The sequence below is a fragment of the Meleagris gallopavo genome, chromosome 12 (genome assembly GCF_000146605.3).
Source record: "Meleagris gallopavo isolate NT-WF06-2002-E0010 breed Aviagen turkey brand Nicholas breeding stock chromosome 12, Turkey_5.1, whole genome shotgun sequence".
In the NCBI taxonomy this organism is placed as follows: domain Eukaryota; kingdom Metazoa; phylum Chordata; class Aves; order Galliformes; family Phasianidae; genus Meleagris; species Meleagris gallopavo.
The window spans coordinates 8,606,272-8,623,809 of record NC_015022.2 but is presented as its reverse complement, the minus strand read 5'-3'; the positions used below and the strand labels follow the sequence as shown (position 1 = coordinate 8,623,809).

The 17,538-nt window shown below is 36.7% G+C and overlaps 1 long non-coding RNA gene across 1 annotated transcript in view; it reads right to left on the bottom strand.

Moving 5' to 3' along the window:
- Positions 1-1,303: 1,303 nt before the first annotated feature.
- The window catches only part of LOC116217089, a 95,824-nt gene continuing 79,589 nt past the window's right edge, over positions 1,304-17,538 (bottom strand). Inside the window, exon 3 of the long non-coding RNA XR_004161044.1 lies at positions 1,304-1,562. This is a non-coding gene — a long non-coding RNA (uncharacterized LOC116217089). The remainder of the gene's footprint in view (positions 1,563-17,538) is intronic.

Below are 17,538 nucleotides of genomic sequence, written 5' to 3'. Positions count from 1 at the left end.
GATTTGCATAGAGGATGCTTGTCTCAGGGAAACAAAGACCTATGTTTTTTTCATATTTCTTCCCATAGCAACTAGCACAACAAATCCTGTTGATTATCACAGAGCAAATAATACTGAGAACCTTGTTGAACCTCATTAGGTTAATGTGGGCCCATTTTTCAAGACTGCCCATATCCCCTGCAGGCCATCCCTTCATTCTATAGTATCAACTGAAGCACTCAGCTTGGTGTCATCAAACTAGGTGAGGGTGCACTTGATCCCATAGTCAATATCACTGATAAGATGTTGAAGATCACAGGTCCCAAGACAGACACCTGAGGGCTACCACACGTGAACAGCCACCATCTGGAAACAGAGCTGTTGACCACAACTCTCTGGCTGTGACCTTTCAACCAATTTTTTATCCACGGAATAATCCAGCCTTTAAAACCATATTTCTTCAATTTGGAGATAAGGGTGTTGTGTGGGACCATGTCAAAGGCCTTGCACACATCCAGGTAGATGACATCAGTTGCCCTTCTTTCATCCACCAGTGCTGTCACTCCACTATAGAAGGCCACCAGATTGGTCAGGCACAGTCTGCCCTTTTTGAAGCCATGCTGGCTGCCTCAGATAACTTCCACATCATGCATTTACCTTAGCATAGCTTCTGGGATTTATATTTATAAATGTATAAATGTATATTTATGAATAAATGTTTATAAAATATTTAAGACCATACATTAATCTCTAAGGGAAGTGTTGTCCACAGTTTGATATATACCAAAACTGTTCTGCATTGTGTGAAATGAGGTAAGTGGAAAGAAAAATGATTATGGATCAAAACATTCCATTCTTGGAAGGTAATATTTAGCTTTGTCAGATAATTAAAAATCAAGTTTTCACATACATTTGAATACAATTGTTTTCAACGTGAGAGAAAGAGGAGCATGGTATTGTTACAGTCATATCTAAATATTACGAACTTATGAGAAAGAATTCCTATTTTTAAGAAAAAAGAAATATAATATATTATTTTTTTATCACACAATGAAATTGAAGCTTCAACCTTCACACTTGTAAGCAATTAGTATTCTTACTAGGAAACTTGTAACATTTTTAATTCTGAGATCTGCTCAACTTACCGGTTTTCTGTGCTTAACTCAAGCTGTATTTTTTTCCCTCTTTTGTTCCCTAGATTCATCTAAGTGTTTCCCAAGCAACTACCTACTGACAAGCAATTACATCCAATTTCTTAATAGCAGAAAGCGGGAAGACTATTCCTGCATGAAAAATAAGATTTTAAATTGTCGCTTTTGTTGCAAGATTTTTTAATATGTTGCACATAAATCCACATATACAATTACAGTCACAGTGTAGCCACATGATAACTTGATTAAAACTTTGATTAAAGGAATTAAAGTGAGAGAAACTGCAAAGGATGCCTTCATCAAATTTTCATTTCCATGCATCAAGCAATGTTAGTGCCGGAACTCTGCCAAGTCCATGCAGTGCTTCAGCACACTGACAGACATCCCATTAAAATTAGGGTCTTCAATCTGTATTAAGATGCAGCATCATTCCTGTGGCAAAGGAAAGGAGATTTCTTTGGTGAGCTTTAGCACTGCTGGTATTCCCCTAATGAGTATCACGTTATCTTCCAAAGCCCAGGATTATCTGGAGGATTCATAAGGCCCTTGAAGTCAGTTGAACTCCTACTTTGCTGAGGCTCACCTTCCACAACTCACAAAAATGAATGTATTCCAACAAAAATTTTTTTATTCATTCCTTCAAATCCACCTCCATTTCTATTTTCCTTGCTGTGCTGACAACATACAGATCTCTACAAAGCTCCTATTTTGGCCATTGGGCATGAAGTTGCCTCAGTTACAAACTCAAAAATATCAATCACACGGAAGACCTAGACCTTCAAAACAGAAATGGGATTCCGGGTATGCAAATGAAGAAACACAACAAATTGATTAGTTAATTAATATTTCTTCAGAGGATAAGTTGAGTACAGAATGTGTTAGACAAAAATCATTTTGGAGAAAGGCAGGTATAGATAAAGAATTCTTCATAGTAAGCAAGAAAAGAAAACCTTTTGAACAGTATAAAATCAACATAAAAAAATATTTTAGTAAAATCATAGAATGGAGTTGGAATGAAACCAAGATTATCTAATTCCAACTCTCCTGCCATAGACAGGGACACTTTTCTGCACAATTTACTTGCAAAAACAGGTTTTCACAATTGACCAAAAAAAAAAAAAAAAAACAACCCTGCGCTCTATGCCTATGGAAGAGACACTGTGCATTCAGTCTGCTCTGCCAACTAAGCTGATACTCTGAACCTTCAAGTGCCTCAGAAAATAAACATAGCAAATACAACTACTTATGTTTGTCACATGCAAAAAAGTGGCATAATGACCAACAGTTAGTGTGACTGGTCAATAGCTGGAAGTTACTTTAACTTGCTTTGTTATAGGTATCAGATTTAATAAAGATCTCTGTTCTATAAACAGTGCTCTATAAAGGTCATGTAGGAAAGAACAGCCGTTTCAAAAAGAATATAGAAAACTGAGTTTATCAAAAGTTTAGAGATAGTGCTACGCAAAGCAAAGCTGTTTAAGTAGGTGAATTTTCTGGACATGTCTCATAATGTTTGGTCAGTGATGACAAAAATAATTCTGAGCTTTCTAAAGAAACTAAGCAGAAAGTACAGTAGCTCATCAATATATAAAGCATGAGCACTCCATATTAATACTGTTGTCTGTGATAAGGTATCTAAAAATCAGTTTCAGGAGTAGAAACGGCTCACTGCTTAGGGCTTTTGTTGAGAGCAAGCCCATTTACTGCAGTTTGCACAAGAAGTCTAAATGCTTACAGAATATTAACAATGAATACAGCATTCAAATCCAAGCATTTGTTCCATGCAAACAGAAGCTAGATGTCCGATGCTTACTACCCTTTGGAAGCTCAACAAGCCCACAGCCATGTGTCACCTGGTTTCTGGAAGTTGTTTTAAGAATAATTGCTACGTTGGCTTTGTTTATTTAAAAGGAAGTAATTTAGAGCCTTCCAGTTTTCATTTGAATATAAACTTCAAAATGAAAATGAAAAAGAGTTTATAAGGCTGCCAGGACTATTTTTCCTGAAAATTATTGTGTATTCGTGGTTTCCCTCACTCCCTGTTAACTTAAGTTGCTTATTCAAGATGGAGGTTAACAATCTCCAGGGACACCCCAGTATTTAAAGGTCATTTGAGAATATCTGATTGGAATGACTATAACTGAGATTAGTTCTCTACTGCAAGAAATAAAATGAAAAGGGCAAGTTGTTCAGGAATATAAAGGAGACATGCCAGAGAGTATTTGCCTTATTTCTACACAAAGCAGTGCAGAATCTCCTAGGCACTGATGTACAAAATCTGTGAGAATTATTAAAGGATAGCTTTTAGATCAATTTTGCTCTCGTTCACAACCTATATTTAAGACCAGGGTTTTTCCACTGCTTTTAGAAGTGTGGTTTTTTTTTTTTTGGAAATATTAGAAGAGGCTGCTCATACAAACCTCTTATAAAGAAAGATTTTTATGAGTAATTCCAGTCACCATGAGGAGATGAGAATGTGCATAATATAATATATGGCTACGCTTATATACTATAAAGCCTGAACAAATAAGCTGTTAATTTTGTTAATTTTTCCTCTTGCATCCATTTTTTTGTGGGGAGGCAAATGTTCTGTCAGCTATTACCTTGAGAAAAATTGTAATTGATGGGTTCATTTTCATTTATGCCTAAGGAATTTTCACATTATTGTAAGCTGGAAAATATTAGATAATTAACACTGATGATAAAACTGCATTCACACTGATTATCCTGTTCCACGTATATGCTTCATTGTCAACACTGCAATAGCTTTAACTGCAAATAGACATCGTCCATTAGCCAACCAGACTGCTCAATGAGAAAAACACAGACATTCTAGCTGTTATTTGGAGGATGAGAAGAGCATAATTATCATTTAAATAGGCAGCTTTACTTTTCTTATGCACTTGGATCCTCCCCACTGGTTCTGCCCCCCTTGTATTTGTTTTCAGTGTTTGGGCCAAGGAAACAATATTATTTACATTAACAGTGATACCAATGGACTGTCCATCCAGAACTTTAATATTTTGTAAAGGTAGAAGAGAAATGTGTTAATTTCCAGTTCTGGAACAGAGGGAAAAAACAGAAAGGAGAAATTTTGCCAGATGGCTGACAGCATATATTCTGAGTTACTTGGCAAACTTTATTAAAGAGGACTGAAGGAGAGAGAAAATACACTTCCCAGATCTACATGGAAAAGAAATCTTTACTACACAGGTCATGTATGTCTAAAGCACTGTTCCTTCTACCTTCAATTCTGGTTGCTAACATCAGATGAAAAACAAGATCTGTAGAGCTCCCTGTATCCCTTTGTGTGCACATTTTCTGATGGGATATCTATTTCCTCAATAACATAGGTGACAAATAAAGGGAATCTTCTGGCAGAGAAGCTAACAAAAGATTTCCGTCTTTCCTGCCTCTATGGGATCTTCCTCTACAGATGAATGCTGTCTGATTTTTGACATCAATTTCTTTATTGTAGGACCCCCTTCAAATCTCAGAAGTCTGACCTGACTTCAGCGACCTCATGAGTCCCAACAGAAACTGAATCAGCCTCCTCAGCATTAAACAGTTTTGCCCCCAACCATCCAGTCCTAGTCCCTCTGCAGGTTCGGTTCAATGACAGAATTATATTCCAAGCTATTGAGCATTTGTGTTCGCTCAGTCTAGTGTTTCAGCCTGCTCTATCTATCATCAGTGTTATTTCCCCAGATGGTTGTTTCATATTTTATTAGAAATGACAGCTCTATTATTAACATGAAAAAAATATATATATATAGCATGAAAGAAAAATAAAGCTACTAGCTATAAGAGCCAGGTGCTGAAGAATGTGAAAGTTTTATCTGGTGACACATAGGTAATGGCTGGATCTGTAAATTATTTTTTACTTGAATGGTTTATTAAAACTGACACTGGTACAACAATTACTAACAATTATTTTGTCAAGAATGTTGATTCCATTGAAAATGAGAAAGTCCATGGGGGGGGGAAAAACATGCATAAAACTTAAAAGCAGCTAAAATCCATTTTACTAGGGGTCACCTTGGTTCTCAAGACATTCATAAAGATTTAAGAAGATTTTTCTCTTCAGATTACTATTTCAGATTGATCACTGATATGAATCACAGAAATAAATAACATCTATTTTGTAGTAGCTTATGTGAAATTAGTTCAAATGCCAGGGACACTTGGCCACTAGAGATCCTACACAACATCATCATCATATCTGCCATTGGTCAGCAGATCGTGCTTACATCACAAGTCAAAAAGCAATCCATTGGGGAACTGCAATGGGAAAGCCAGAAGTGCATTCCATCCTCTTTTTATTAACCTTTCTATTATTAGAATAATAACAGATTAGAAATATGTCTTCATTTCAAAGTTAACTTGAATGTATCCCTAACTCACTCTATCGAGATGTAAACTGGAGTTTGCATCTGGATGCAGAACTCTCACCCTTTAATACAAGATTCACTGATAAAAATGGTGTAGGGAATCATACTGCAGGGGATCTCTGAATGCACTGAACATCATGAATCTTATAATACCTCCTTCCTGTTCCCTGTACAGAAATATAGCCACCCCTCATCAGCCCTCTGGAGAAAAATTCAGTTCATCATTTGTGGTGGTTTTTTTGTTTATTTGTTTGGGTTTTTTTTGTTTGTTTGTTTGTTTTGTTTTTTGGGGGGGTGGGGGATGTTGTTTACAGCATTACCCAGGCTGGGATTTCTGATCCTAATATCTAATGATGTAGTATACATATATCAAAAGAAAACTGCCGAGGTTACATTAGATTATTGTGCTGGTGGTGACCTGCCTCCTTGCATTAGCTCTAACACACCATGGAATATCAGACTTTGAATATATGCCTGGAAACCCTAGATGAATTACAAGACTACTCCATGTTTTGCTTGGAAAAAATAGATTTGCTGAGCTTATGAGGATGTCCAGTAAAACTAAAAATATAGCAAACTTATTATTACACACTTTACCTTCAAAATGAAATGGGCATAATCATCCATATCAAATTACTAACGTGGCTAGACTTTCCCTTTGGGAAGATTTCAGAATTCATAATTCAGAAGAGTGTGTTCACATGAGCTATATTAGCATAAGTATTGCAATAAAACCATAATAATAGGAGAATACCAATACATCTGCTTATCTAGTGAGCTTGCAAATAAGCTGTGCTAATGAGTGAGAAAGTACTACTCAAATGAAACAACTTAAGTGCTATTTCATACCATGCCTTCTTTGTACCTCAGAGTATGCTAACATAAGGGAAGCAACTTAAAAACAAATCACAGCCATTTTAACTTCAGTGTTGACATATTTAGAGTCATTTCATTTTTCCTTTCAGTGATAATGTGCTGTGCTCAGCAAGCAGGTTTATATTTCCATTTTAACTTACCCCATTTTTTGTAGATATGAAGACAGTGGAGGGGAATCAGCCACACTTACAAGCTTCATGATTTTCATTTAATTAACCAAGGTTTCTCCCATGTTTTTGAATAGACTGTTATTAATTTCAAGCCTTTTGTCAATACAAGGACTGGGGGCAAAAAAGGGGGAACAAAAAATAAAAAAGACAAGTAAACACAGACCATGTATGTGTTTAGAACAAGATTTTCAGACTTGTTTTGGAAATATCAATGGAAAATCCACCACACCCCAGAGCTCCTAAGAACTTCCCCTTATATATTTGATATTTAGCATCCAATCTGAATTTGTCTAGTTCATGCTCTCAATCAGTAATTGTTTCAACATTTTCTACTGGATTAAAAAAAATTAACTCAAGTTATATACTGTAAAAAAGTTATCATCTCAAGGTTAAAATCTCTGATTGCATAGCATGTTCTCCATTCCACAAATTGTTTTAAATGATGAGAAAATAGATACTTCACAATAACCTTTTTCTACTGAGCACATTTTCTGATATTGTTATCACTAATGCTGTTTGCAGAAAGTCATTCTAGTTGCCTTTCTACCTAAAACACAGAATGCACTTCAATTATCTCCATCTCGACAAAGGTGGGCAGCCAAAGATCATATTATATGCATATGCCACTGAATTGCTGTATATGCACTACACGAGAGATTCAGGTATCTGAGAATTTGATTGTGCCAACCAAGGACATTAAACTAGGCCACAGCCTTCTTAGCATTCAACTTCCACTTGCTCATAGGAACATCCTCAAGACTTGAGATCAAACAAACAAGATTCCACAGGCACAAAATCAAAGCAGAGCTGTTTCTCACGACCACAAAGAAACTACCGCAAGCAACATACCAATATTTTAAAGCACCTCTAACTACAATCAAAAACGTAATTTAAGACATCCACATTGTACTTTTATAAATATCATCTGAAAATTTTCAAGAAAGTAAACAAGAAAAAAAAAAGGAAACATTTCAAAGCAGAAAATCTGAATATCAAAGTACTTAATTATGAAATGAAGCAGAAACCAGATCAGGTTTAATTCACATAGGCCAAGCTTAGAAAGCCTTGAAAAAGCCAAGTGGCAGTCTAGAAAAGTAGAACTAAATTCTAGGACACTTTTCAAGTGAATATTCTGCAAAAGCAAGCCATTGCTACTCAGCATTGCAAGAGCTGATAAGGCAACAAGCTATCCTTTCTTTTACTAATATCCGCATTTCCCTCTTCCCTTTAAATCAAACTGCATTTATATCTTAACAGTCCTTCAGTGAGCTGCTTGATGCAACTCTACATATTACTATTACTGCCACTCAAAAGCTACAACCTCCCCAACTGTAAACCACCTGATAAATGTTATCTAATGCTAAAAAAATCTACATTCTTTTGCATCAAATAGAAACTTTCAGAAGATTAAAGCACTTTCCCCACCTGTGCCAGTGAAGACAAATGTACTCAACTATTCTGGACAAAGATGTACGTCTGTAGCCTAGTTGAAAGTAACTGTACTAGCATGCCCTGCTATGCTAGCTTAAATTTATAACCACGGGGGACACTGAAGTCATTTCTGTACCATCTTTCTCTGTGACTTTTCCATTATGATATTCACTTGCCATACTGGAAGAGTATACGCTACCTCCTCACACCCTTGCAACATATAATCTCATACAACATGTCTCTTGTCCTCATGTCATTCTAAACAAACCTGCCATGGGACCCCGACTTTGAATACTGCTCTGATGAGTGTTGATGGGCTGGATGAGTTCTTGACATTATTTGGAGAGCAAAATGGATTTGCAACAGTACATTGAAATATGAGCTTAATAAAGAAAACAGCAATTGTGTGCCTGTAATTTCACTGATTACAAAACACAGCTCACAGCTCTCCAAATTATAGTTTACAAAGATGGTATCCTGAATTTTTAATCACTGTGATTCTAAGCATCCATTCACATGAAATGTTTCTCCACAGCAGAATATGAATTTCTCAGTGTTTGTTTTACATAATCTGAGAGAAGTTGCCCCATAGTCTTAAAGAAAACAAACTTTTTTTTTCACTAAAAGCCATGGTTTTTAGAATAATTCACTCTATGGCAGGCTGGAAGTGCCAGTTTCAGTCTGTCAGAACCATATGCTGTTCTACCATGCTGGACTTACTCAGGACAATCTCATGAACCTGTTAAGTAAACAACAACAACAACAACAATACTTGGTGCCATACAAGAGCATAAGTTTAGTAAAAGGATTGTCCAGTACTGAATCAAGGAGAAAGTAGCAGAGAAGTAACTGACAGTGCATTTTACCACAACAATATTCCAGGAATCCAAGACTGTATGTCATTATCCAAAGCCTCAAATACATTATGTTCTAGCGTTAATGCATATCGTTGTACAAGCATTGTTCTTCTACAAGTCCATTTGCTTGAGGAGACAAGGCAGCAGTATGAAGAAAGCTCTTCTTTACATTTTACTTGCAACTGCAAGCTACAAACCAAAACAAACATGTGGGTTTCTGACTGTTAAAATACTTCTATTGTTTTTAAAATCACACCCCTTTGGATAGATGAAAGCCCTTTCTCTTCCTGGAAAGATTTGTCACGATATACAGACGTCCCATGCTTCACTCTGTGACCTATGGTGACAGAATATGTTACAAGATGACATCTATCCAAAAAGCTTGGAAGTTATTAATACTTTGGTAGAAATACCCTTAGTCTTAAAGTATAATTTGTCTTATTAGTTTAAATAATTGCTATGAATAAAGATTTTACATTTTCTCCTCAGCATAATCCCATGATGCTACTGAAAGACATGGTTGTCTTTTATTTTCACCTGCACTGTTCTTCTTTCTTCCTAGGAGGAAAAAAAGAAAGAGAGAAAGAAAGACAAAACAAACAAACAAACAACATCAACACATTTTTCTGCAAATAAAACGAGAACAATTTTCTTTGTACTTCTCCCAGGGAACATGCTTACTCTCAAATAGCCATGAGTTAGAAATAGCCAGCTTCCTCCCACCTCAGCAAGAAGCTAGACTGAACTGCTTGCAAGTGCCTCAAGAAAAATCACACTTCAGTAAGTACCTTTTAATAATCTTTCTACCCATTTCTTTTTTTTTCCTCAGCAATTCTCTTAACAGTTTCTACAGACTATTATGGAACCCTACCAACTACTTCACCTGCATTAGTAACGTTTTCTCCCCATGGGGGAAGAAAGTAATTATTAAAATTACCAAGAAGAAATCGTTTATAGAGACTGTTTGTATCTGAAGACTAGATTATCTCCATTTGATGACTTCTTGGTGTTAGATTTGTACTGTTATTTTTCGGAGCTCTAGCATGAGGATAGGCAGAACAATTAAAAGCTTTTACCATCCAACATAAAACAGAGATCCTACTCACTTGGTCTTCAAAACAGCACTCATTTCTTAGTTGCCTGACACAAAATGGTCATGCACACCAATTTCAGATAGAGGACATTAGTTAAAGGAAAGGGGTACTTTCTTACAGGTCCAAAGTCCTACATTTTTATTTGTCTTTCAAGAGAAAATAAGAATTCTCCATCCCTATTCTCTTCAGCAGAATTTCTTATTAAAATCTGTTCTACTGTAATTTTCTGGACAATAAAGTTCTATTAAAATTAGATGCATTGTTTCAATTTTAAGACTTGCTCAGTCTCTAAGCTCAGTTCAATCCTTGGTCTTTCCACTGAAAAATTTTCTAGTTATAAAAATATTTTACCACAGCTTTCTAAATAGATCCCCAAATTATACTTATTACAACATGAAAACCAGGTATAAGATTTCAATAAAATATTCAAAAAAACTTGGTAAATTACTCCATCCCAACCCATGCTAGCTATCCAGTCAGGCACAGCCGTTCCACTACCCATCTTCCTCAGGGCTCTCTTTGCTTCCTGTACAACCACTCCCCCACCTATCTGCTTATTAAATGCACTCATTAAGTCCTCATCTGTAGCTTCTTAACACAGCTCCTGCTACAATAGCAAATCTAGTTCCTGTTCTAAAGAAGACAAGATTTTAATTTTCTGACTCAGTCATCATTAACCCAAACCAACAATTCAGCCAGAAGAAACAGCAGACATAGTGAAACCCAGAGTGTCAGCTACTAAAGCAACGTTTCAGAATTGTCTTGGAAGTTACAAAACAGATAACAAAGATCTACTCTTATAATACTCTTAACTCTGTAACTTCTAAAAAGACCAAACTTCTTTTTCCTACATGGTCGAATTCAATGACACACCTTTACTTCATCCACACATCCGTGTAAGATGCCAATATATCAGACTGTCCCTTTGCTGCCATCTGTCACACAGCAATGGAATACTGTTGGGAAGGTTCAACCTCTACTGCCATACCATCAACATCAGCCTCTGACACTGTAGGTTAACGTCATAAAATAGGAGGCATTACTTTCAAAGCGGCCCTTGTACATATGTGGTCATTTCCATAATGCAGAGTTCTTATGACAGAAAAAAAAAAAAAACAGAATGAATGAAATTCTGCATCTTGAAGTAATTCTGTTGTATACTAACTCACTTTCCACCTCTACTGTCTATGCAATCCATCCCATTTATGAAAAAGAACTTGTACTTCTTAGCTGAGTAAATGAAATTGAAGACTAGCAGCAAAAATATACGTACAAGGCAATCCCAGGCAATCAGTAAATTTCATGATACTAGTTACATACAAAATAGACATTAGATAGAATTAATTAATATTCAGTATATCTCAGCATCAGGTAGTCCTTCATTTCCTTTTCATCACACACGTATTCATTTAGCTTTCTCTACCTATTGCTTTATTAATTTGTAATATAGTTTATCTCAGTTCAGTTATTGCATGAGAAGATTAACAGAGAGAACATGTGCAAATAAAGATACACAGCAGCCTATTTCACCTTTGTACTACTTTTACACACATTACCATGTATCTATTAAGACTGATCAACTCTGCTCCCAAATATTTCCTCTGAGTTCTTTCCCTTTCCATCTCTTTAGGCTCAATCCACACAAACTGTAAAGTTACCTGTTGCCCATCAACAGTTCAAGAAATAAAATTATTTTAACTAAAAATAGGAGCTAAACAACACTTCTGGCAGCACCATCAGAGGAGACGTGTCTGAAAAAGTGATTGGAAAATGTGGTTTAAATCCGACTTCTAGCACTATTCAGAACGCAGCTCCCTCCTGCTTATCCAGGAAGTTAGACTAAACACTGGCTTTGATAGTCCACAATTGCACCTGCAGAGAAAATCTGTACACAAAAGCATGCATTATGACCATGATCATGTGTCAAATTCATTTTTCATCAGTTTTCATGTATTTTCTGTGTACCAATCACACTTTTTAAAAAACTGAAGCCTTCCTCCCAGCTCTTTCATAAAGAAACAAACCCTCTTAGGCATCCCTCATTTTCAGATGATGTGTTGAGTGATGTATGGCCCTGTTGTGAACATCCCAGATTATCTCAAAAATACGTTACAATAGATAGAACATGAATGACATGTAGAGGAAAAGGAGGATGGAGAAAACAAAGAAATAGCAGTAAGTCAGAGTGTTCTGGCTTTCCTGGATTTCTGTATAATATCAGGTACATCAAAATTGATATTGCAGTGGAATCTGATAGAGCTTGAGTCATTTTTTTTTAACGCACTTTCAGAACTTAGTGTTTCATTTTCCAGACAACATTACACATAGTAGATTTGTAAAAAATCTTGAAAAGGTTAAACTGGAATTAGCTAATAGACCAGACTTCCTCAGATCAAAACAAAATTCAAACACACACTATTTCTGGGGAGGAGCAAAGATCAGAGGCAGTGACATTCTGGTATTATTTCTTCTTATTAGAGAGATGGGGACATTCAAGTCAGTGTTTATATATCCTTCATATTAGTGCTAATGAGTGCTAGGAGCATCTCTGGAGGAGAAAGTAGACCTTTTAACTTCCTTTTGTTCATCTGTGAGATTTTAAGAAAAGCACTGGACTTCTTCAGTAATCAAATATTTAAATGTTGGAGTGAAGGGATTTTTAATAGGTTACTTTATGGATTTACATTTTGTTAAACAAATAGTTCTGTATGTGGTAAGGCACAGTGGTCACCTGTGGATAGTAACAAATAGTATCTATTAATTTCAAACAACATCTACTTAAATGTGAATAATTAAATTATACATAAGAGAATTGTAGATAATATACACTGAGGCACTACTCTTGACCTTTTAGATGAATAGGATTTGCTCATAGTGAAATCTGTGAGATCAAGCACAATTAATTAAATTGGCTACTTATAAGACTTCAAAGGAGGAAAGAGTCAAGTGTATTTAAAACATTATATATAACATATACGCAGTTATTTCTGAAACATATATATAGTTGTTATGATCTTGCAAAAATACACAATTTCCTTTTCTCTTCCCTGTAGATATTTATTACTCAGGTTGTCACAGCTATGTATTTTGTCATTATCTACCACAGAACTATTTATTTAGTTGGAAAGGCCAAATACTGCTTTAAAATCAATGGTAAAGTACCTCAGCTTTTCCTGTGGATACCACAGGGTGGGAATGGTTCAGCATATCCGAACATCTTGCCCATCTCTTTTTTCTCCCCTCCAGCACACTGACCATTTCCACATAGCGCCCTAGGAGATGTCTCTACAAATAAAGTTGAGAAGAGCCTGACACATGGACCCGTGCTCCCATCAAAGTCTGGCTCACAGCCCTGCTAGCCAGAAAACCCCACAGGATAAAGCGTTGGTGACACCTCTGTATAACACTGCATAGCCCCTCACTCAGAACTTTGCCTAAAGCTGACAGCTCCAATTGTGCAAAAAGAAAATATTTTATAGCCAAAAATCTTATCAGAGGCAGTGTTAGCTTTGCATGTAGAAGGCTAAGAAAGATATTTAGAGTGACAATAGAGTGATAGTTAAGTATAAAATAAAGATCATGAGCAGAAAAAGGAATGAATTTACATATCTGTGTAATGTAAGAAACAGATTCATTGTGGTATCATGACTCAAAGGACCAGGCATATCTTCTGCTGCACAGAGTTAGAGATGGTTGTTTTAAATGGGAAAGCACAAGAAGCCTAGAACAACAATAACAGGATAGTATAACATGATATGAAACAGCTACACTTCAAAAAATGAACCACGTGTCACCAAGGTTACTTAAAGAACCTCAACCACTGATAACTTTCAAATTTCTGCAAAAATCTCCATCACAGAAGAAACAAGCAGCAAACGATGTATGCAGAAATCCTGACTCAACATCTCAGAACCTCAGCAGCATCTCCTCTAGCTCATTTCCTTCCTTATTATTTATTAACATAGTACATGCACACACACACACACACAAAAAAAAAAATACATGGGTCTGATTTGGTTGCTCTTATATGCAAAATTCCACAGAACTCTAAAGAGAACAAAGATAGGAACGTGTTCCTGCCAGGAAGCCTTTCTGTCTCCTCATCTCTTCTGTATTAACAGACCATCTTAGAATCATTAAGGTGGGAAAAGATCACTAAGACCGTCTAGTCTAACCATCCACCTACCACCAATATTGCCAGCGTCGCTCATTACATGCATCCTGAACCACTTTGTTTCTGTACTACATAGGAAAACATGAATGATTGCACGGTTGAAATTTCTGGTTACACTAATTTGCTTGCAGAGAAGTCCATGGTCCTAGGAAGAGCCATGCAGACAAATAAAAACCATTTAATTTGCAGGTCTAAAAACTACAACAAAAAAAGTTGGTCCCTAAGAAAAAAAGTTCACTGGAGATTAACCTCAGTTTAACAAATGAAATTTTGCTGGATAACCTTTGCAGAGGAAAGCCTTACATTTAGGATTTAGTTTCTTTTAAGAATCAATCCATAGGTCTTGGAAGTTGATTATAAAAATATTCTTTTAATAACATTACAGGTATTGCTTCAGTCACTGAATGTCAACTGACTGTGCAATATAATCAGAAATACAGGTACAGTACTTCCAAATACACCACTCTTTGCCCTAAGTCTCATCTGCTGGTAGCTGTTCAGCCTGGAAAAGAGAAGTCTGAGAGGGGATCCTATCAGTGCTTATAAATATCTAATGGGCAGGAGTGAAGTGGATGGGCCAGGGTCCTTCCAGTTGTGCCCAGTGACAAGGGGAAACAGGCACAAACTGGATGGAATATTGGAAGTTACATATGAATATGAGGAAAAACTTCTTCGAAAGTGACAGAACACTAAAGCAACCTGCCCAGACACTTTCTTGTTCAATCCACTCTAGGGAATCCGCTTTAGCAGGAGGACTGGATTGAATGACCTTCAGAGCTCCCTTCCAATACCTGAATTAACCCCTTAGTTGGTTTCTGCTCTAAATCAGATCTAAATTTTATCTGAACAGCACATACCCTTTTTTACATCAGTCATTTACCAAATGAATTCTTTACACATAAGTTTCTTACAGAGTAATAATGAAGTAATGATGTTCCTGGAAACTGATATTCCAGCTACTCAAAAATATTTTGCCATGAAGGCACCTCTAGATTCACGGCTAAAACAGGTCTCTTGAATTTCCTCCCTGGAATACCCAGAGGACCAACATCTTATGCAGAGCTGTCTAACACCTCAGGTTTTCCAAGGGTTTAAGACTTCACAATTCTGGCATTTTTCTGTCTTTTCTGTCGAAAATTCCCCTTCTTTGCAAACAGGGTTGTGGCATGCAGCCAGTTCTTTGCCTGGGGCTCTCACCAGGAGTGTCTGAAGCCCTGACAAGAAATATCTGGCTCTTCAGAGCAGATAGACAAATGTAGAGAATTCCCAGACCTCTGTATCACATCGATCTCATCTTACATATTGCCATATACTCCAAAAAGTATATGCAGGTGCGAAAAATGCAGTTGCTGAATCAGAAGGCTTGTTGTGCTTCTGCAGGTACTCTCCAGGATGCAGCTGTTCTTATCTGGCTGACATTGAGGAGAGAAAAGCTAAAATGGATAACAGCCTTCAGCAGGACTGCTGCTGGCAATGGAGTAGGGAGGATGGCACACATATAAAGGTGGAATTATAGGATTAGCTGTACAAGAGATCTGGAGTCACGTCCCACATTGTGTAGCTATCCCACAGCAAGAATGCAAACTGATCAGGAAGAAAAGCAGATGAGTGACACAATTGTATAACCAAAAATTGTACAGGGCTTACAGGCCCACACTATGTATGAAAAGATTTAATGTACAAATCTGAGCAAGCAATGATGACTGCTGTAAACATATGTGCTAAAGAACAAGCAAGAGTAGAGAGACGAGTTCATCTGATACTCCTAAGCATATAGAGCTGTGTTGCTGGTGATACAGACACCCTTCAGACTAAGATGAGCATGAACAGGATTCATACAAGAAGAAACAAACAGTACCACAAGATTTGCCTGGAGTAAGAATCTTCATATGAGGGCGCTCCAAAAGTAATGCCCCTATTTAATTATGTTGGCCTATGATATTAGAGGCAGATGTTGATGGTATAACAGTAGAGGTCTCTTCCCACCAGTATTCCATTACATTTTGTTGCTGCGTGACCAATGGCAGCAGAGGGGCAGTCTGACAAAATGGCATCTGACATGGATGTGCAGATGAAGCAAAAGTGTGTCACTCAGTTTCTCCATGTAGGAAAAATAGAATCCATTGACTTTCATCAGCACTTCCTGAATGTTTCTGGAGAACAAACAGTGAATGTGAACACAGGATGGCAGTGGGTGCATTTCAGTAGTGGTGACAGCAATGTGAAAGACAAGCCACGTTCCAGACAGCCATGTAGATTTTTACAAGTGTGGCACGCGGGCTCTTATTCATTGCTGGAGAAAAATCATAGCTAATAGTAGTGACTACATTAAGAAATGACATTTTGCAGCTGAGGATTTGCTCTATCAAACAGTGTTATTGTTTTCTCTGTATCGGTTATAGTTTCCATGCAAATAAATAGGAGGCTTTACTTTGAGTGACATACTACTGTGGAACTACATATCCACCTGTACAGTATTACCTATTGAAATTTCCTTACAATACATCACCTAGAAAGAATTTATGGCATTACCTTCTATTTCTAGAGGGAAGTGCTACTTAAATGATTTAGCACTGTAATAGTATAGAACTGTTCCTGTACAGGACTAATTACTAATAAAAAACTCTCATTCCCACTATTATCTATCTGATGTGGTAAAATGAATATGTAATCCAGCAGAAGCCTCATATCATAAGAAGTCTAACTCAAGCTGATTTGATGCACTTTAATGCTTCTGTACATGTGTGAATAGAACTTAGCCTGAAAAACAGTATTAACTTTACTAGCGCTTGGTAAGATCTTGCTTGTAGGACACAACTGCTGTGTCACTGGACAACAGACTTGGAGCTGAAACTCCTCGCTAACACGTTTAGAAGAAGCTATTAAATAATCCATGCTGGCAGTCTGCGTGTTCATTTCCATCAATTATGTGTTTCCTTTTTAGTATTTTTAGATCTAGTTTACTCAGTATGACAACACAGAACATACATTTAGATGCAACATAATTAACTGAAGACTTGCTGTTGTGCAAGAAGGATGTCAGTTGACCTAGGTTTAACATCTCTTGCCACTGAAGGCTAAATTAGTTCTGTGAAAATTGTTGAAGGCATAGAATTGTAATCATGACTGACTGGGAAATTAGCCAGATATCCTCCACAACTTCACAGGAATTTATAAAAAGTATGCTACCATTTCGCATAACTGACTAGCAATACAAAAAATATACATTTTCAAATAATTATCAAGCAGAATCACTTTTTTTTTCCTTTAAGTGGATGAAGCCTACATTGTTCTTAATCCTAAAATGGTCTTAAGGTCACCTAAACTGTTCATATATATTTCCTTTATAACTATCATGTGTCTATGATGTTGATGGGATTTAAGCAAGACCTGGTTCATTTCAAATCTGAAAAAA